At 46.9% G+C, this 22,680-nt stretch overlaps 1 protein-coding gene and 1 pseudogene across 2 annotated transcripts in view; one reads left to right on the forward strand and one right to left on the reverse strand.

The window, feature by feature from the left end:
- SH3GL1 (SH3 domain containing GRB2 like 1, endophilin A2) overlaps nt 1–22,680 on the reverse strand; it is a 40,236-nt gene that overhangs the window by 11,708 nt on the left and 5,848 nt on the right. The gene's annotated exons all lie outside the window — the stretch shown is intronic.
- LOC311623918 (small ribosomal subunit protein eS12-like) lies at nt 17,294–18,378 on the forward strand (annotated as a pseudogene). The gene has a single exon. The product of its transcript is annotated as a small ribosomal subunit protein eS12-like (transcript).

The raw sequence follows: 22,680 nt of genomic DNA on the forward strand, positions 1-22,680 counted from the left end.
TGCAGCCAGAGCAATAGACCTGGGGACAGTGGCCTGGGAGTGAGACTGCATTGAAGTCCACCCTCCTGTGTGGCCTCTAAAGAGCCAACACCACATATGGGTCAGTGACTGGCTCCCCATAGTGAGGCACTGGGAGCCTCAGCTCTCAGGTGTGAGCACTGCTGGCTTGTTAGTGACTGCTCTCAGGAGTGGGTGAGGTCAACAGGGCAGCACTAGCCAATTGCCATGTAACAAGATGAACCTGGAGAAGGGTATGCAAGGCTCTGGTAAGAGAGACAAGAATGTCAGAGAAAAACATGGAGAACTGCAAGGAGATGTAAACCCTCCAACATGGCAGAGGGATATGCTCCTGGCTGGCAGGCAGGGGCTGTTCTGTGTGAGTTCAGGGGCACAAGGGCCGCCATTCCTGGTCCACCACAGTCACAATCCTGCATGATATTGTTGATTGTCATGTTTATTCAAGGATGATGTAAGGACCAGTACACCCATTTTACAGACGAGGCAACTGACGGATGAGAGATGGAAGAATTTAAAGTCCCTGCAGCTGTTAAGTGGAGGAGCTGGGAGCTGTGCCCAGACCTGCCAGACTGGACAGTCCATCATGTGCTGAACCCCGAACTGGAAAACCGGTCAACAATGGAATGGGGTGAAGCCTGGGGACTAGGCGGGGCCTGGGAGGAAGTGTGTGGGGCCTCCAAGGGCCAACCCCATGTGCAGAGTGCTGGACTTGGGAGGCCCCAAGAGGCGACTGTGATGATCTTGGGCAGGGCTGAGAAATTCCTGAGTTGTGATGCTGGCAAAGGGATGGGAAGGGAGGGAGGGAGAACCCATTCGCCTCTAAATCCAACTGTGACTTCCCTCCCTCTGGCCTTTTAAGACACGTGTGCCAAATACCTCTGAGCAACCTATCTGGTTTCCATTACAGTCTCGTGACTGAGAGTCCACAACATGGGCAGGGCCCCGGATGGTCTGTTGCCAGGATGACACATGAAGCCACTGGCCTTCTCGATCTCCTTTCTCTGCTTGCACTCCTGGACCCTCAGCTCGGAAACACTGACCGAGACACAAGATAGTGTGCTCTTTGGCTAACCAGACTCTTTCTGGAAAGGTGAGCCAAGCATGCTTCTGGGGGGGTAATATGCATAGGGCACTGGCTGCCCTCAAGCCTCCTGTGTCTCCCTGCCTGGAAACTTCCAGTGGCTCCTGATATCGCCAAGATACTCGGCTGAGGCCCTTGTGAATGGTTCAATTATGAAATGCTTGCTAATGGGGGCGGCACTCTGATTCCAGGCAGCTTGGAGCTCCCACATGGCTCTTGAGAGTGAAGGCCATGAGGCGTGGGCTGGGCAGCGAAGGAAGAGGTGCCACACACGTAGAGGCCACAAAACACTATTTGTGCCCAAATGAACCTTCATAGCTCAACTGGGAGGAATCGGAGAGTAGAAATCAACCACTCAACCCAAGGAGCTGGGTGAGCAGGAAGAGTGAGGTCTGGCAGCCAGGGAGAGGCCCCATGCAACACACAGTCCTTAGCAAATACTGGTGAGTGACTGGCACACAAAGGCACCACCCCTTCGATAAGCCCGGGAGGGAGATGTTCTGACAAGTCGGAACTTACTCTGCATCCTGAGAACTCTGAGATTTCCCTCAATTTGCTGGTAAGCATGCCTCTAGGCACACATTTCCTTTCCACCCAGCGATCAAAGCTAAATATATTAAAAAACAAAAAACAAAACAAACAAACGAACAAAAAACCCAGCTTTGTGAACAGGAGTGATGGAAATGATCCACCAGGAAAAAGTTCTAAAGTTACTTTTCATGTGAAAACCCCAAAACTGGGCCCTGAGACCACCAGGCCAGGCCCTGAAACACACCTCCATGCCCCAAGTGTCACGGGGTTTACTAGGAACCTACTTCTGACAGGAGGAGGAGTGGACTTTTGAAGCCCAAAGCATTTTCCCAAAAGGAGCAGTCACTCAGGCCTAGGGGTGGTGGATGAGATACCAGCTCAGAGGCAGAACCCTCAGGCCCCCCAGGGGTAAGCCAGCTGCCCGCCTCCCAGCCAGGGGTGGGGTGGGGCTGGTTGTTGATGTGCAGAGGAGACCTGGCCTCACCTGGACTCTCTCAGTCTAGGTAGTTTTCTGCCATCCACTGTGGTGGCCATTTATATCACATGTCAGGGTGACTCAGGCTCCCCACCTCCCAGCACATACACCTCTCAGGCCTGCCTGGCTCTGGTTTGAGATCAGGACCCAGGCTGGCCAAGGGATGATAAATGCTTTGCTATTTGGAAGGCAGTGAGCTGACTGTCAACATGAAGCCTCAGGTGGCTTTCCTGCCTGGAACATGCTGTTAAAATGGGAGGGATGGGAGCGGGTTTAAGCAAGACAAATTCTCCCAAAAATCCTGGCTTAATTCAAGATTCAGAGCTGGATACAACACAGGCACTGGTGGCAAAGCAGGAACTGGACATTGGAAAGAACTGTCTTTAGAGGAAGTGGCGATGGCAGATGGAAGACAGTCACAAAGTGACTGTCAAGGAACAGCGAGCCAGATGACCAAGCTCCTCGAGATATACCGAGGGGGGAGGGGAAGTGCGCAAGTACTGCCTCTTGCAGGCCCCAGCACCCGTACAGGCTCCTCAGCTCCAGGCCGAGAAGAATTTTTCTTTGCCGATAGTGAAGTCTCCACAGGGCGAGGCCCACTCCTCATGCTGCTGTCAGACTGTGCCACCAGCTTTAAATTCCCCAGCATCCTTCCTGGGGGCCCTGTGAGCCCCTGGAAGCCTCTCCACCTACCTGAACCAGGCTGAGGGACACTTGGATTTGCATCATTTTACTCCCCAGGAGCCCTGGGCAGTCTCCTCGCTAGTCTCCCCTCCTCCCAGACCTTGCCGTGGCCTCCTGGCCAGAAGCCTCCATGTGTTAGGGCGGGCGGCCCTCTCTAGGCTACTGTCCCGTTTTTCCCACCACAATCACTAGACAGCTCCCCCTTACCCTGCCCACCAGTGCTACTTTAGCCTAATCCCTGCTTGGTGTGCTCAGAGGCCTCGGCTTGGGCATGACTTTCTGTTACAGCTCCTTTCAGAACACTCTCGAGTTCTAATTCTGCGTGCCATGCACCCCACGTTTTCCTCAGCAGCTGATGGCAAGACCCTGAGGCACCCATGTTGCTCTCTGCAGGCATCCAGCACATCGCCCAGCACTGGGCATGGGGGTGGATACCATCTGACAGACTGGCTGGCCCAATGCCACCACTCATATCACCCTGAAGGGTCAACTCTTGCTGGTCCCTCTGCCCCCGACAAAGGATGTGCTCTTGGATAGAATCAAAGGGAACTGTGGGCTGGGCACAAGCCCCTTCAGGCACCTGGGAACAGGCCAGATCCAAGCTAGTGCCCCTGTTGTGCTGAGGACTTTTACCTCCAACTGAGATGCCAGCAATCACCTGGGGCCCTTTCCTCGTCTCCCGAAGGAGTGGCGACAAAGCGGAGGAGCAGCAGCACAGGAGGACCTGAAGGCTGGAGGAGATCTTAACCATGGGGCCACACAGGAGGCGTGTGGGGTTGGGCACACACAGGCGGTTGTGAGGTGCCTTGGCTTCAGTCCTGTTTGAGGGAAGTGCCTCCCTCTCTTCCCACAGGTGGCTCAGTAGTCCCTAAAGACAGGTGACAAGGAACCCACACCCTGCCGGCCCTGACCTCCATGGGGATGGTGGGAGGAGAGGGCAGGCTAAAGGAGTGTGGGTCCACATGGGGCCAAGGCGGTGTTTTCCGTTGAAGCCAGTCTGGCCAGAGGCCAGGCCCTGAGCACCCTCCCGGTGTTCTGTGGTGGGTAATGGCCTGGGGTCAGGGCACCAGGGCTCCTAGTCCTGACTCCTCTGGGGACCCTCCTAAATTCCTCATTCTATTCTATATTATAAAAGGCTAATATGTAAATTGAACGAACGGCTGAATGACCAGTCACTATGACGCACACTGATCACCATGGGGCAGATGCTCAACACAGGAGCTGTGCTGCTCAGCCAGAAGTCTGGCTCATGACTGAGCCCAGGAGTGGTGGCAGGAGCCTTTCCCGCCTCCGTGGCAGTCGGACATCCTCTGAGGGCTCCCAGACTTCAAGTGCGCAGGCCAGGCTGAGGGACACTCCCTCACCCAAGGTGCACAAATTTCATGCACCACACTTCTAAGAACACTGGTCCAGGTTCAACCCTAATGATCGCCAGTCCTGGGATTTTTTTTTCTTTTCTTTTCTTTTTTTTTTTTTTTTAAATACAGTTTTATTGATTTTAGAGAGGAAAGGAGAGGGAGAGAAAGAAACATCAATGATGAGAGAGAATCATTGATTGGCTGCCTCCTGCATGCCCCCTACTGGGGATAGAGCCCGCAACCTGGCCATATGCCCTGACCGGGAATTGAACCAGTGACCTTTTGGTTCCTGAGTCGACGCTCAACCACTGAGCTACACCCGGCTGGGCAGACCTGGGATTTTCATTAAGAAAGACACTACCAAGCCTGGCTGGTGTGATTCAGTGGTTGAGCATCAACCTATAAACCAGGAAGTCATGGTTCAATTCCTGGTCAGGACACATGCCCAGGTTTTGGGCTCAATCCCTAGTGGAGGATGTAAGGAAACAGCCTGTCAATGATTCTCTCTCATCACTGATGTTTCGTGTTTCTCTCTCTCTCTCTTTCCCTCTCTGAAATCACTAAAAATATCTATAATAATAAGAGCGTAATATGCTAATTAGACAGGACAAAGCCAGGGCTGCGAGGGAAGCCAATTCTGGCAGCCAGGGGAGGGAAGGCCTACTCTTGCACAAATTTTATGCATTGGGCTGCTAGTTTAAAAATAAAAGCACATCACCAAGTTTCCCCACAAGGAAGGAAACAGAAGCACTTGCATGTCACACAACTGGGAGAATCAATTTCAGATGAAAATTTTTAAAAAGAAACACCTAACCCACAAACAAATGAGGCAAACACCCCCTGAGACCTGCCTGGCAGGGTGGCACCAGCTCCATACCACTAATAGCGAGCTGGGTTCACAGTGGGGAGCTGCTGGCCACTGGTCTAAGGCCTGGCTGGCAGAGTGTGATTCTGTTATGCTTATGCAAAGAAATAGTAAGGTGTTTTTGCAAATTGTTATCAATGGCAAAGCGGATGCAAAAGCAGCTCCTCTGCATTAAATATCATGACCACAGCCTACTGCAGAAGAGGCTGTAGATATCCAGCATAATTCTCAGTCAAATCCCAACAATGGCAAGCTAAGCTGAACAACTGACCAACCTAAAAGTGCAGAGCCCCCGCCTCTTAGAACATAGATGCCACCACCCTGTCTCTAAGACCCCTTCCATTTTTAAAGGTCTAACCAATGAGAAGCCACCTCTTCCAGGAAGCTCTCCTGATTCTCCATCACCCACCTCCTTACCCAGGCAGGGGTGAACTGGGTGCTAGCCACTCACCCACCACACTATGGCAACCCCTCTTTCAAGCTGCTCCCCCTTCAGACCTCACCTTGAACTAGGCTTGCGGACCGAGTTTTCTGTTCCACAATGGCACTCACTTCATTCCCTCTCTTTATGACCCTCTTCCTCTACTGGATTATGAACTTGACGTCAGCATCTGGTCACTGCCATACTTGCGCTCAGAATGGCATCTAAGACTCAGGAAGCGCTTAGCTAATACAACTTCATGTGGGTCTGATCTCATTCCACCACTCCGCAGTGGCTGAGCTCTGGGAGGGCAGTGAACTAGGGAGATGGCCGGATGAAAGCCCAATTCCCATCCCCAATTTTCCTTTATAGGAAGTTCAAGGTAAGCTGGTTCTCTGGTCGGAGGCTGCCTGTCCAGTTCCCTGCTCTCTCTCTGCCCAAGGTCTGCCCACAGTTGGCTCCCACACAGGAGAGAGCAAAGGTTCGGGAAAATTGGCAAAGACAAAAAATCTGAGCAAGCCAGGCCCAGGCTGGCTTAAATCCAGAGGACCCCATTCCCGGAAAAAGCTGGTCTGTTATCAACAGGAATCCCCATGAAAGCAAAGGGTCTGCGGTTTGGGAGGACAGGACAGAGAAAAAGGCTGACAGGCAAACAGACTCTGAAGGCCGAAGTGAAATGGTCCCAAACACACACTAGGCTGGAGCAGGGAGGTGTGTGGGGGGAGCACACGCAGGTCCCCTATGGATCACCAGGGAGGACAGCGTGGCCTTGGATCTCTCCCACCAGGCAGCCTGTGGCACAAGTTCTGAGTGCACACTAAGGAATGTGTTTTAATCTGCCTCCACTGCTCACCTGCCACACCAAGGTGGTGACGTCAGGCTTAGTTGGCAAGTGACTCATGGCCATGGTGGCCCACAGTCACCAAGACCAGTTTCTTCAGGTGTGGCTACCAGCAACACCTGGGCAGGACACAATCCTGGGACGACTCGTGGCACTGCAGACAGCCCCTCCCATGGGTTAGTGATGGGCACTGTGCGTCCGGGCCATGTATTAAGTGCCAGCATCCTGTTACCCGGCATGACCACATCTTCATCTGCACCCCACCTTGTTTGTCCAGTGGCACCTGCCTTTCTAAACTGCAAAGTGTCTTAGAAACCTGGAGCTGGAAGGAATCTCAGAATCCATCGTCTAACCTCAGCACACCGGTGAGGAAAGCAATGGGACTGAGGAGGAAGGAGCTGCCAGGGCCAGGCGGGCAGTTCCAGGTTGTCACCAGGGCAAACTGTTTCTGTCCCACAGCTGCCATCCACCCAGCACCAAAGAGAGTGGGTGGGCCTTTTCTTTCGAAGGACACTCATTCATACCTTGCACACACATACTCACCGACACCAACTCTCATGCCCCAGTGATGGGTGAGTACCAGACTTTAAAGAACCACAAACTGTCCTACAAATAGGTGCATGTCCTAGACTGTGTGATGCTCTCAGGAGGAAGGAATGAGAAGAGGGCGGTCTTGGGCAGGCAGCTTGACGCGGGTCCAGGACATGGGCAACATTCAGAAGCAAGGTCTGCTAAGTGGCCTGGATGACAGGGACAGTAAGAGTGCTGGGTTTCTGGAGTGAAAGATTTGGTGTAGATTCTTCTTTAATAAGAGAAAACACATCCTGGGTGGGCCTCCTATGAGGGATCTGTACTTCTGCACACACATCACCCCACACAACGGGACATGTGTCAATAGCAAGCTGATTGCTTGCCCTTCCAGTGTACCAAAAAACATCAGTAACAGGGTCTAACAGACTCACAGTACCAAGTACATTTGTTGATGGGTGACCATGACACATAATTGTGAAGCTCCATTTGGGAGAAGGGAAGGTAATGAAGTACCAGGAGATAAAATGACTTGGTCTGAAAGAAGGTGGGTAGGAAATCTTCTCATACTCCATGGAGAGTAGCACATGGTGTAAAAATGCTACCATGCCTGACCTGGGCAATAGTCCCCAGGCCACCCCTCCTTTTCCAAACAACCTGGCCTACGGGCCATCCCTGATCACCTAGGTGGCTTTCTGTCCTTGTCCTCGCTAATATGACCCCTGCCTGTCCTGGGACACCCTGCCCTCTCTCCTTCCAGATGGTGCACATCACGTCCATAAAGCAGTGCTTCCGCCCTGGGTATGAGGGTTCCCCCCACTGTAAGTCAGAAGGTTTTGCTATATTTTCCAAGATGGCTGAACAGTACCCCTCAGCAGAGATAGCTTTTCATCTTTCATTTTTCCTTTTTGTAGGAGAAAAGCTGCCCAGCCCTCCTCCCCAAGTCTGGCTTCTCTTCAGTGTAATGTGTGTCTGGTGTGGCCACTTCCTGAGCAAGGAATCATAAGAATGATCAAATCCCTCTCTACTCAGGATGATGGTTTAGCACCAAGGGCCTCCTCCCGACACCCACCATCTGTGGCAGCTACTGCTCCCATGGACGAACTGACCTCATAGAAAGTGTCTGTTCAGTCCAAGACCAAACTGGAAATACAACTAAAATACAGAAAAACTACCCTGAAAAATCAACTGTAGATGAGCTGGACTTAGAAAGTGGAAATTGCATCAAGACTGGTAGAAAGTGCAGAAGTGTGAAAGGGGTGGCTGGGCTCCCATAGACAGCAGCTAAAGATCCAGAGGGATGGTTCAGCTGATGGAGGCCCCACTGACAATTCTGGGGTCTAAACCACGAGCTGGGCTCCCCAGCCCAGAGCACCGGAACTGAGAAAGGTGTCCACATACCTTGCTGTGAAAAACAGCAAGTTTGCTGTCTGCCCAGGAGAGAAGGCTGGAAAGGCAGGCACCCTCTTAAAGGGACAACACATAAAATTCCGTGAGCAGCTACTCACCTTGGGCTCCAGCAAAGGGAGGACAGAGTGGACTGGAGCTATGTGAGGAGAGTCCAGGGTTGGGAGCTCTGGGTTGGAACTCAGAGGGTAGCCACCCCAGTTTCCTGTGCTGAATCATTCCCTCATGCTGCAGAGGACATCTCTCTCTTACTGAACTTTGCTTTCAAGGCAGTTTTGGCTTGGGGGAAAGGCAGCTGCCATATCCTGTTGAAAGACCTCTTAACCCAGCTTGTGGTCCACAGCCTGAGGCCAATCAAGGCTGATAACAATCAGACTGTAGGCAGACGGTCAGCCTGGGCTAGGAAAAGCAGACCCCCTAATGTACCAAGCTCCCCCCCCCCCCCCCCCCCCCCCCCCCCCCCGCCAATCTTGATCCTTTCCAAAGGCGTCCAGTCCCAGCAGAGGGAGCTACAAGCTATGATTGCTAATAGCCCCAAACAGGGTACTCAGCGCTAGTCAGAAACAGTGTCTATCACTGTCGTGGACTAGAGCTTGGGGGTCATAGCACACCTACCTATTACATAGATACAAACCCAAATGGGCAGCCCAAATGGGGAGACAATGAAAGAAAACCCCCAAATGAAAGAACAAGAGAATTCTCCAGAAAGAGCTAAATGAAGTGGGTATAAGAAATTTATCTAATATAGATTTCAGAATAATGATTGCCAAGATGTTTAACAGCATGAGAAAAGGGATAGTAACTATGAAAAAAGATCAGTCAGAAACAAAGAATGGCATAGCACCAATAAACACATTGGAAGGCCTACATAACAGATTAAGGGAAGCTTAGGATCAGATTAGTGAATTAGAAGTCAGGGTAGGAAAAAACCACTCAGAGAACAATGACAAAACTATTAAAAACAACAACAACAACAACGACAAGAGGACAGCTTAAAGGAGTTGTGGGACGACATGAAATGTAACAATATCCGTAACTGGAGTGCAAAAGGAGAAGCAAGCAAGCAAGGGATAGAGAACGTGTTTGAAGAATTAATGCCAGAAAAGTTCCCTAACCTACTGAAGCAAAAAGTCACACAAGCCCAAGAGGCACAGAGTCCCAAGGAAGAAGCAGCCAAACAAGCCTATGCCCAGACACATCATAGTTAAAATGCCAAATAATTAGAGAATCTTAAAGGCAGCAAGAGAAAAGCAGTTTGTTACCTGCAAAGGAGCCCCTATAAGGCTGTCAGCTGATTTCTCCACAGAAACTCTACAGGCCAGCCGAGACCGGTTTGGCTCAATGGATAGAGCGTTGGCTTGGGGACTGAAGGGACCCGGGTTCGATTCCGGTCAAGGGCATGTACCTTGGTTGCGGGCATATCCCCAGTAGGGGGTGTGCAAGAGGCAGCTGATCGATGACTCTCTCTCATCGATATTTCTAACTCTCTATCTCTCTCTCTTCCTCTCTGTACAAAATCAATAAAATATATTTAAAAAAAAAAAAAAGAAAGAAACTCTACAGGCCAAAAGGTAATGGCATGAAGTATTCAAGGTAATGAAGAGCAAGTCTCTCATTCAAAATAGATGGTGAAATAAAGAGCTTCCCAGACAAAAAAAAAAAAGGCTAAAGGAATTTATCACTACCAAATTGAGACTGTAAGAAATCCTAAAGGGCTGAAACTGGTTTGGCTCAGTGGATAGAGCGTCAGCCTGAGGGCTGAAAGGTCCCGGGTTTGATTCTTGTCAAGGGCATGTAACCTGGTTGCGGGCACATCCCCAGTAGGGGTGTGCAAGAGACAGCTGTTCCATGATTCTCTCTCATCGATGTTTCTGGCTCTCTATCCCTCCTCTTACTCTCTGTAAAAAATCAATAAAATATATTTAAAAAGAAAAAAAGAAATCCTAAAGGGACTGATGTAATGAGAATAGAAAAGAGAAGCATAGGAATACAGAATTAAAATGGCAATAAATAAGTGCCTATCAGTAATAATCTTAAGTGTAAATGGATCAAATGCTCCAATCAAAAGACACAGAGTAGCTGAATGGATACAAAAACATGACCCAATTACTAGTATACGCAGTCTACAGGAAACCCGCCTCAGAACAAAATACTCACACAGGATGAGAGTGAAGGGATGGAAAATTTTTTTCCATGTAAATGGAAACAAACAAAAAAAGCTGGGGTAGCATACTTGACAAAATAACTTCAAACTAAAGACCATCACCAGACACAACAAAGATCACTACAACAAGAGGGATCCACCCAACAAGAGGATATAACCCTGGTAAACATATATGCCCCCAATATAGGAGATATATAAAAAACTTCTAGATGACTTTAAGGGAGAGATAGAAAATACAATCATAGTAGGAGACTTTAACACCCCGCTGATTTCACTAGATAAATCTTCCAGTAAAAAAATTAACAGGGAAACAGTGATTCTAAAGGACACAATGGATCAGATGGATTTAATTGATATTTCAGAATATACATTATATTCAAGTGCACATGGATCATTCACAAAAATAGATTACATGTTAGGACACAAAACAAATCTCTACAAATTCAAGAAGATTGAAATCATAGCAAGCATCTTCTCAGATCACAGTGGAATAAAATTAGAAATCAACTACAGTAAAAACACCCCAAAACATTCAAACACATGGAGGCTAAATAGCACGTTAATAAATAATGAATGGGTTACCAACAAGATCAAGAAAGAAATAAAAAACTTCCTGGAAATAAATAAAAATGAAGACACAATAACACAAAATGTCTGGGACAAAGCAAAAGCAGCCCCGAGAGAAAAGTTCATAGCACTACAAGTCTACCTGAAAAAACAAAAAATAGCTGAAACTGGTTTGGCTCAGCGGACAGTGTCAGCCTGCTGACGGAAGGGTCCCAGGTTCAATTCCGGTCAAGGGCATGTACCTTGGTTGCAGGCACATCCCCAGTAAGGAGTGTGCAGGAGGCAGCTGATGGATATCTCTCTCTCGTCGATGTTTCTAACTCTCTATCCCTCTCCCTTCCTCTCTGTAAAAAAATCAATAAAAAATATATTTAAAAACAACAACAACAAAAAAACAATAAAATATTTAGCTCTACAACTAGAAAGAGAATAAGAAAAGCCCAGATTAAGTAGAAGGAAGGAAATAATAAAGATTACAGCAGAAATAAACAACAGAGACAAAAAAAAAAAAATGAAACAAAGCTGGTTATTTGAAAAGATAAACAAGATTGAGAAACTGTTAGCCAGACTCATCAAGAAGCAAACAGAGAGGACCCAAATAAATAAATGGAAGTGGAAAAGTAACAGTGACACCACAGAAATACAAAGGATTGTATGAAAATACTATGCCAACAAGCTGGACAATGTGGATGAAATGAAATCAGAAAACCTGAACAGGCCAATAACAACTGATGAAATAGAAGCAGTAATCAAAATACTCTCAGCAAATAAAAAGTCCGACTTCACAGGGGAGTTTTACCGAACATTCAAAGAACATTTATACTCCTCAAACTATTCCAAAAAAATACAAGAGGAAGGAACACTTCCAAACTCTTTTTATGAGACCAGCATTATCCTAATTCCAAAAACAGATAAAGACACTACAAAGAAAGAGAATTACAGGCCAATATCCCTGATAAACATAGATAAAATCCTCAACAAGCTGAAACCGATTTGGCTCAGTGGTAGAGGTCGGTCTGCAGACTGAAAGGTCCCAGGTTCGATTCCGGTCAAGGGCATGTACATTGGTTGCGGGCACATCCCTGGTGGGGGGTGTGCAGGAGGCGGCTGGTCGATGTTTCTCTCTCATTGACGTTTCTGGCTCTCTATCTCTCTCCCTTCCTCTCTGTAAAAAATCAATAAAATAAATAAATAAATAAATAAATAAATAAAAGATGGAAGCATTTCTTTAAAAAAAAAAAATCCTCAACAAAATATTAGTAAATTGGATGCAGCAATATATCAAAAAGATTATACACCATGATCAAGTGGAATTTATTCCAGGGATGCAAAGCAGGTACAATATTCGCAAATCAATAAACGTGATATATCACACAAATAAACTGAAAGACGAAAATCACAGGATCATATCAATAGATGCAGAAAAAGCATTCAACAAAATACAACACCCATTTTTTATTAAAAACTCTCAGCAAAGGGTTATGTTCTTAGTAATGCCAGACTGATGTGCCTGCATGTGGGTCAAGATCTACGGAGAGGAGAAACCAAGATGGTGGCCTAGATAAGCACCTACGTAAGCTGCTGCCTCGCACAACAATTTCAAAACAACAACTAAAAGACAGAAAGGACATCATCCAAAATACATAAGGAACTCATAAAACGTAACAAAAGGAAGACAAACAATCAAATTTAAAAAATGGGCAAAGGACCTAAATAGACACTTCTCCAAAGAGGACATACAGATGGCCAAGGGACATATTAAAAAATGCTCAAAGTCGCCGAAACTGGTTTGGCTCAGTGGATAGAGCGTCGGCCTGCGGACTGAAAGGTCCCGGGTTCGATTCCAGTCAGGACATGTACCTTGGCTGCGGGCACATCCCCAGTCGGGGGGGTGCAGAAGGCAGCTGATCCATGATTCTCTCTCATCGATGTTTCTAGCTCTCTATCCCTCCCTCTTCCTCTCTGTGAACAATCAATAAAATATATATATATTTTAAATGCTCAAAGTCACTGATTATCAGAGAGATGCAAATAAAAATGACAATGAGGTATCACCATCAACACTGGCTACCATCAAACAAATCAACAAATGACAAGTGCTAGTGAGGGTGTGGAGAAAAGGGAACACTGCTGGTGGGAATGCAGACTGGTGTAGCCATTATAGAAAACAGAATGGTGTTTCCTCAAAAAATTAAATATGTAACTGTCATTTGACCCAGTGATCCCACTTCTAGGAATGTACCTTAAGAAAACCGAAACACCAATAAGAAAGAATGTATGCACCCCTATGTTCACAATAGCTAAGATATGGAAACAGCCCAAGTGCCCATCAGTAGATGAGTGGATAAAAAAGCTGTGGTACATTTACACCATGGAATACTTTGTAGCAGTAAAAAAAAAAGAATCTCTTACTCTTTGAGACAGATGGAGGGATGGAGGGGCCTGGAGAGTGTCTTGCTAAGTGAAACAAGAGAAAGATAAGCATCACATGCTTGAACTCATTTGTGGAATCTAAGTAACAAAACAAACTGATGAACAGAGTGGATCCAGAGACATGGGAGTATGGAATAGTGAGGAATCTCGGAGGGAAAGCGGGAGAGGGTGGGTGGTTGGGAGGTGATCAACCAAAGATCTTTTGTATGCATGCACATATGTATAACCATGGACACAGACAATAGGGTGGTGAAAGCCAGGGGCAGGCAGGAGGGGGGCTCAATGGGTGAAAAAAGGGGACATATGTAATACTTTCAACAATAAAGAACTATTAAAAAAACAAGTATCACATGATCTCACTCATATGTGGAATCTAATGAACAAAATAAACTGATGAACAAAATACACTGAGTGGTCAGATTATTATGACCTCTGAACGCATAGTAATCTGGCCACTTACTGTATATCCTATATAATAAAAGGCTAATATGCAAATTGTCCCCTTGACCAGAAGTTCAACCAGCAGGCAGACCAGCCAACTGCCCATGTCCCCTCCTTCTGGCCAGGCTGGCCGGACCCCACTCATGCACAAATTCATGTACCTGGCCTCTAACACACACACACACACACACACACACACACACACACACACACACTAGGTTTACCGGTTAATAATGCAGATTTTTTCAATAGATGGAGTTACACATATGTTGATATATGTGTGATTTGATATGTATGAAAGCTTCAAAACTTCATGTCAAATTTGCTGAAGGTGTTAATATCACAGATATTTTTATGCTTAAAAATGTCAAATTTTGTGGCAAAAAAGGAGCATTGCGGGAAGTTTTAATTCATTACTTTGTTTTGAAGAAAAGTGCTGCTGAAAATTATTGTATACTTTGGGAAGCTTATGGTTTACATGCTCCATCTCAAGATACTTGTGAACGCTGGCTTAAATGCTTTAAAAGTGATAATTTTAATGTGAAAGACAAAGAACATCCAGGTCAACTGAAAAGGTTTGAAGACCAACAATTACAAGCATTATTGGATGAAGATGCTTGTCAAACTCAAAAACAACTTGCAGAAAGATTAAAGGTTGCTCAGCAAACAATTTCCAATCATTTAAAGCAATGGAAATGATTTTAAAGGAAGGAAAATGGGTGCCACATTAACTGAATGAAAGACAAATGGAAAACTGAAAAGTTATCAGTAAAATGTTGCTTCAACGGTGAGGGTTAACTAAATAAATAAAATGTGGAGTCTAAAAAGAAAAAGAAAAAGAATAAATAAATAAATAAAAATAGAACAGACTCATATAGAGAATAAGCTGATGGTTGCCAAAGAGGAGGGGAAGTGGAGGAAGAGAATAATTTTTAAATATAAAAAATAAAACTCTACCCAAAACATTAAACAACACAAAAATCTTAGAGGTCAGAGATCTGACATGGATCTCACCAACTAAGACCAGGGTATCAGCCGAGTTACATTCATTTCTGGGGATTCTACAGATTTCCAAGCCTTTTCTGGCTTCTATTAGTAGAGGCCACCTGCACTCCTTGGCTTGTGGCCCTTGCCTCTGTCTTCAAAGCCAGCAAAGGCTTTAGGCTGCCTTCCCACAGTCACATCTCTGACCACAGCAGGAAAAGGTTTGAACTTCTAAGGGTCCTTCTAATTAGATCCAGAATGTTCTCTCCAGCTGCAGGTCCACATTCTTAATCTCATCAGCAAAGACCCTGTGCCAATAAGGTAACATATCCACAGGTTCCACAGATTAGGACAGGAACGTCCCTGGGGGTGGAGGGTATGCTACTTGCCACAGGAACTACAGGGACTCTCCTTGTTCATAGTGGTTCTGTTCTAAAAGTCACCACAGACACTGAATTAGCAAACACGAAACCACTGCTCCTGGACAAAAGACTGTATTAGGTTATATATTTTGTGTTAGGTGTATTTCTATTTAAAGAAATGTCATTTAGCCAAAACTGGTTTGGCTCAGTGGACAGAGCACTGGCCTGCAGACTGAAAGGTCCCGGGTTTGATTCCGGTCAAGGGCATGTACCTTGGTGCCGGGCACATCCCCAGTGGGGGGGGAGGTGCAGGAGGCAGCTGATCGATGTTTCTCTCTTCTCAGTGTTTCTAACTCTCTATCCCTCTCTCTTCCTCTCTGTGAAAAATAAATAAAATATATTTTTTTAAAAAAAGAAATCTCATTTAATAGAGATTACTTCATTAACATTGAACTCAGCCAATAGCATTGTAAGTCAGACCTGAATAATAACATATATCTTTTCTGTAAGGAACAGCACAGCTCTTGCAGTTAGGAACCCTGGACAGCACTTCAGCTCTACACTTGCCGTCAATTTAAACGGTGAAAACTCCCACAAAAAGCACAAAAATACAGGAAAATGCAACACTAGCCAAAACCAGTTTGGCTCAGTGGATAGAGCATCAGTCTGCGGACTGAAAGGTCCCAGGTTCGATTCCGGTCAAGAGCATGTACCTTGGTTGCGGGCACATCCCCAGTAGGGGGTGTGCAGGAGGCAGCTGATCGATGTTTCTCTCTCATTGATGTTTCTAGCTCTCTATCCCTCTCCATTCCTCTCTGTAAAAATCAATAATACATACATATATATACATATATATATATATATATATATATTTTTTTTTTTTTTTTAATTCAACACTAAATAAACAGTGGAAAGGATACAAGAGCTGAAACTCAAGAGCAGAGCATGTCGGGAAACTCAACATTTTTTTGTTGCTATGCATAGGTCTGTGAAAGTGCCACAAGTATTGATTTGGGATTACAAATAAATTTCAGCAGGTAGATGAAACTTAAAATACAGAATCTACAAACAACAAGGATCAACTGTGTGTCCACACCTGAGAAGATGCCAGGTACTGTCTGTGAGCTTAGTTTCATTGCAGAGACCAAAACAGAAAACATGGGTTCTTGAGGAATTACCAGGGTGGTGAAGAAATTAATACTACTGAGGGGGCACGGGGCAGAAACAAGATTCTGGGTGCTGGCAGCAGCTGTGTGCTTCCCTGGGCTGATCCACGGTCTATGCTCCCTCTGGACCACACTGAGCTAACACGGAGCCCTCACCCCACACATGCCACTTCCTGGCCAAGGCCTCCGGGCTCGTGCCGCCCAGGTGAAATACCATCCTTTATGAAGGCTCAAACACCTGACACCCCTCCACCCCAGCTTTGAGTCCATACAAACTGAAGAGGTTGGTTTTTTCCAGGCTGGTACACTGAAAATCTATATGGTCACATTAAACAAGGTATGACTTGAGACACTCTTGGACATGAGCCCAAAGGGGCATCTATCTACAAGACTGTTCTGCCACTGTTTGAAAGAGCAAAAGCTTGGAAACATCCTAAATGCCCACTGGCAGGAAGATGGATAAAAGTACTGTGAAACAGCCATGCCACGGGAGCTATATACCTGTGGAAATAAACTATAGTCACAGGCATCAGTGTGAACAAAACACAACTTAATGCTGAACAAAGAAAGCAAGTTACACACATAAAAACCTCCATGTGATATCATTTACATGAGGTATAAACTCGAAAAACAATACTGCACATTTTTTATTTTATATTTATACATATATAAATTTTGTTGTTGTTGTTAATCCTCACCCAAAGATACTTTTCCATTAATTTTTAGACAGAGTGGAAGTGAGAGGGAAAGACAGAAAGAGAAACATCAGTGTGAGAGAGAGACATAGACTGGTTGCTTCCTGCATGTCCCCCAAATGGGCCCAGGGATCGAGACTGCAACCAAGGTATGTGCTGTTGACCAGAAATGAAACCAGGACCCTTCAGTCCAAGGGCCAACGCTCCAACTACTGACCAAACTGGCTAGGGCAATATTGCACATTTTTTAGTGATAACTCCATATACAGTGATAATGTCAACATCCCTTTAAGTTAAATTTAAGAAGTGAGTCAATATAAAAGGGAAAAGATGGGAGAAATTGGCAGTGAGTTGGGGTTCTCACATGGAGGGTGATAGCAGGGAAGGGTGGGGGCAGGCAGGTAAGAAGGCTGGCTTCAGGTACAATCGGAAACAGGAGTGTTCTGCATTCTGTACCCTTGGGATGGTAGGGATCCTGTACCTAGGGGTAGTTGGGAAAGACTGGAGATGTAGATCTGGAGGACAGATGCATGAGGGCTGGTGGGTGCAAGGGAAGTGAGAAGAGGAGGAGAGCTCTTTCCCAGTCACTGCGGAGTTACATGGAGGCGGAGGCTTGGGTGTGTTCAAGATTTGGCTCTACCCATAACCCACCACCATGGCCGAGGAAGGCATTGCTGCTGGAGGCGTAATGGACATTAACACTGCTTCGTAAGAGGTGCTGAAGACCGTCCTCATCCCCGATGGCCTCGCACCGGAATTCGCAAAGCTGCCAAAGTCTTAGACAAGTGCCAAGCCCACCTTGTGTACTTGCATCCAACTGTGATGAACCCATGTACGTCAAGTTGGTGGAGGCTCTTTGTGTTGAACACCAAATCAACCCAATTGAGGTTGACGACAACACGGAACTAGGGGAATGGGTAGGTCTCTGTAAAAATCGACAGAGAGGGAAAACCCCGTAAAGTGGTTGGTTGCTGTTGCGTGGTGGTTAAGGACTATTGCAAAGAGTCTCATGCAAAGAATGTCATCAAGGAGTACTTCAAATGCAAGAAATAAACAAATAAACTTGGCTTTTGTTTATCAAAAGAGAGAGAGAGACAGAGAGAGACAAGAGAAGAAAAGGGAAGAGGAGAAAGAGAATGAAAAGGCCACAGAGAAAGACAATTGGGACAAGTGGGGAAGGTGGGAGGAAAGATTAATAAAAGAGTTGGCGGACTGACTGAGAAAATGAGAAAAGAGGAGAAACAGCAGGCAGGTATAGAAGCCAGAAACAGCAGGCAGGGCTGGCAAGCAGGATCAAGGCTAAAGCTGGGAAGTGCAGTGGGCAGGGGGAACAGGCTTCCGGAGGCCAATGAGTGGTCTAACAGAACATAGAGCCCAGCAAACTCCATTTCTGAGCAGGTTGGGCACTTCCAGGTAAATCTTGGGGCCTTGGGGTCTGGGTAATAAAGATTGCATGAGATGCAAGTCAGGCCCCTCTGACCTAGCCAAGTACCAGTCCCTCTCAACCACAGCCCCTGGTGGCAGGCCAAAGGGAACACCTTTGAGGTTTGATTTCTTATTTTTAAACAGAGGCCCAGTGCACGGGTTCATGCACCAGGGGAGTCCCTTGGCCTGGCTTGTACCCCCTCAAAATTCAGGAACCCTCAGGGGATGTTGGATAGCCAGTCTTGCACAATCCCTGTAGGCCCAATCCTGTGCATTGAGCGTCTATCCTCTGATGGTCAGTGAGCATCATAGCAACTGGTTGTTCAGTCACTTAGGCTTTTATATATATAGATCAGCCCTCTCCCCCTCCAAGGCCTCACCAGCCACTCCACTTCCCTGGGGTTCTTCCGGGCCTGAGCAGGAGCCAGGTGGGAGCTGGTGATGAGCCCTGACTCCCTCTCTAAGAAAGAGCCCACCCACCACCCTGGCCTATGTGGCTCAGTTGGATGGAGCGATGTCCCAAGCACCAAAGGGTCTCAGGTTAGATTTCCATTCAGGGCACATATCCAGGTTGCAAGTTCTATCCCTGGTCAGGGCGAGTATAAGAGGCAAACAATTGAATCTTTTCTCTCACATTAATGCCCCCCCTCCCCCCAAAAATATCAATGAAAAGCATATCCTCGGGTAAGGATTTTAAAAAAGGAGCCCATGCCAAAACTGGTTTGACTCAGTGGATAGAGTGTTGGTCTGCGGACTGAAAGGTCCCAGTTTCGATTCTGGTCAAGGGCATGTACATTCGTTGCGGGCACATCCCCAGTAGGGGATGTGCAGCAGGCAGCTGGTCGATGTTTCTCTCTCTCATTGATATTTCTAGCTTTTTATCCCTCTCCCTTCCTCTCTGTAAAAAAAACAATAAAATATATATTTTTAAAAATAAAAAAAGGGAGCCCATCTTTTCTGACAACATAGTCAGCAAGCCATAACCCAGGTACTGGGGTTTGTCACATTCCCTCAGGCAGCCCCACTCACTCAGGAACTGGCCTCTCATAAGAAAAAGCACATTTGATACAAGGATGTGCTTGGCATGTGGCACATGTGTGGGAGACCAACACACTAGATGCTCTGAGGGTGGAGAAGTGAGTGATTAGGGAGATGGCAAAGATAAAGTAAGATACACGCTGGGCTTTTAACAGCAATCAGTAAGTGAATAGAGAGACCCCAGGTAGGCTGGGAAAGGTGAGAGGAGCACTGCTTCAACAGGAGGGGGAGATACAGGCGATTAGGTGGGTCCACGCAGACTGGTTGGCCTAGAGTGTGGCCCTGGAAAAGGATAGGTGGGAATTGAAGCTGGGACCAGGTGGGGGCTCTAGAAGGTCCTGAATGCCAGGTTGGAGCTCAAACTGCACCTACGTCATCAGCCAGGGACATCCTTTTTACCATTCATCCCGGCCCTTCGCTTTTTCCAGACATACTGGCATGACTGCTCCCACTTTTGCACTCTCCGAACCCATGCTGTAGCATCTGCTCATTCATGTGCGGGGCAAACATCCCTCCAGTATTTACTGAGTTCCTGGGCACACAGCAGTGGCCAGAAAACATGGTCCCTGACTGCAAAGAGCTTATCTTATAATCCAGTGACAAGGATAACAGAATAGTCACCCAAGTCTACCACAGTCCTCTACTGAGAAGTTGCTGCACCAGAGTCTGTGAAACTGGGAGACAGGGGATATGAGGGATCAGAGATTCAGAAAGACTCCATGTGAAAAGGCTGGAGGGACACTTCAAGGATGAACTCCTGTTCACCAGGCCAAGGACAGGAGGCGCTGCCCAGCAGACAGGGCATCTCACACCCTTGGGTTATGACAGCATCTCCTGTGACAGCAAGCGCTGCTGAGACTATGGTTGCTGAGCAGGGCTGGCTGTCTCACACACCAAGCATGATGCCCACCAGAGGCCCCATGCAGCCCTTTCCAAAGCAGGAAGGGTACAGATGCTGAGTCAGGCCCACCAGAGGAAACTGCACTGAAATTCAGAGGAAATCACACAGCTCTTTTCCTGCTGGCTGGAGTGTCCACTTGACCCCCCTCTCAGAGCCCAGTCAGCAGGTTTTTCTAGGAGCTAGCAGAAAAGGAAGATGGAAGTTGCCTTCTGGGAAGTGACTGCCAAATCCAGCCTTATGAAAGACGAGGGAGGGGGACAGAGAGGATTGGGGGAGAAGAGAAAAACCAGCTGCTGCCACATTCTGACACTTTCTTCTACCAGCTTTCCAGGGACAGTCTTAAAAGAACAGGAACAAACCACCCCTAACATTTAACCAGGCACATTAAAAGGCCATTAGGACTTGGACACAGGGTGTAGAATCACCTCAATGGGCTCCTAACCCCTGGGGCAAAGAGGCCTGTGGCTTAAAAGTTTCAGCATTACCAGTAAATATATCCTCCCTCTAAAGCTTAGAAACCTCACCCCGCCTAGGGCCTCTGAAACAGAAACAATTTGACTTTCCTCCTGGCTGCTCACCCAGTCTCCACACAGTGCTAAAACTTGCAGTTGCCTCTGAAATCCTAAAGAGGAAGTTGGCTGCACACCCTAAATTAAAAACTAAGTTTCTCCAGACTGGGTCAGTCCTAAAATATTTGCAGCACTGAAAAGAAGGGCTGAGATAGGGGCCAAAGGCAGAGCTATCTGGCCTATGTCCTTGAACCAAAGGCCAGGGACACATTGTCGGAGGCAAATAAGCAAGCCTGGTCACAACCTACAAGTCCTTCCTCTGAGGAAAAGAGCAAACAGACACACATGTGGACTACGTAGTGCAAACGGTGAGCTCCAGCTCCAAATGCACCAAGTACGCTCAGATGTGGATAGGCGGGTGGGTGAACAGCAGTATTTTCTTGGTTCATTGCTAAGTCTTTGATAATTCTGGGGTCTCAAAAATGTGACAGCCCCCAATTTCTGAAATTGAACAAGGAGAGACTGTAAACACCTAACCTCACAGGTTGTTATTAAGTGGCACACGGAATATAATTAAGTGTCCCATGGCTTTGCCTTAAAACACACCCAGGGTAATTAGATTCCACGGCACTTGAACTGTGTGTGTGTTTTTCTCTTCCCTTTGAACTGGTCTTTAATATACACATGATTCTGAGTCAGAGATGAACTTTTGGCCTCATATTCAGCAGTCACAGTGTTGGAATCAGAATGTGAATGTCATGACCCCTTAGTCCTGGTCTGTTAATAACAAGAATGGGCAGGATGCTGCATGGTGACAGAGTACCTCTGTGACTGTGAACAGTAGGTCCTGTGAAAGAGGTCAGGTCAACATGCTCCTTTTTAAAAAACATATATTTTTTATTGATTTTAGAGAGTAAGGGAAAAGAGAGATATAGAAACATCAGGGATTAGAGAAAATCATTGATTGGTGGCCTGCTACGTGCCCCCTACTGGGGATGAAGCCTGCAACCCAGGCACGTGCCCTTGACCAGAATTAAGCCTGGGACCTTTCAGTCCGTAGGCCAACACTCTATCCACTGGGCCAAACCAGCTGGGACAACATGCTCTTTTTAAATCCTCACCAGAAGATATATTTTTATTGATGTTAGAGGGAGAAAGAAAGAGAAACATTGTTCGTGAGAGAAACAGCAATTAGTTACCTCCTATACATGCCCAACTGGGAAAGAAACTACAACCGAGGTTATGTGCCCTCACCAACCTTTTGGTGTACAGAATGAAGCTCCAACCAACTGAGGCACTCGGCCAACGCGGGTTAACCCGCTTTTACAGATAGACCTGGGAAGTGGAGGGTGGGGGTGGGTGGGTATGAGGTTTAAAGAGGCCCCTGGTTCCTTTAGGAAAGAACAGTCTCAAACCTCTTTTGTATCTTCTCAGCTGGGCCTAAAACAGGCTGGTTACTCCACCCAGGCAGTGGGAGGAGTGACCCAGCCTGTCCACTGACATAGCAGGATGAGAACATCTCCACCCAGGGTCCCAAAGGGACAAGGCTAAGTCAAGGGTCTTCTTACAGATTGAGCCAGCAGCATGGCTTCCAGTTCCAACCACAAGTGGACATCCCAACAGCCCAAAACCCATCCCATGCCTGCTACCCCAGGAAAAAGGGTCTTCTGGAGATGAGCCACAGCTGCTGAACTCAAGGACCTGGGGTAGGGACCCATTCTCCAGAGCTTGTCTGTCACCTGTCATCCCCAACCCATAAGTTCCACACCATTATTCACGCTGAGAT

Source organism: Pipistrellus hanaki, assembly GCF_964339955.1.
Source record: "Pipistrellus hanaki genome assembly, chromosome: 5".
NCBI lineage: Eukaryota > Metazoa > Chordata > Mammalia > Chiroptera > Vespertilionidae > Pipistrellus > Pipistrellus hanaki.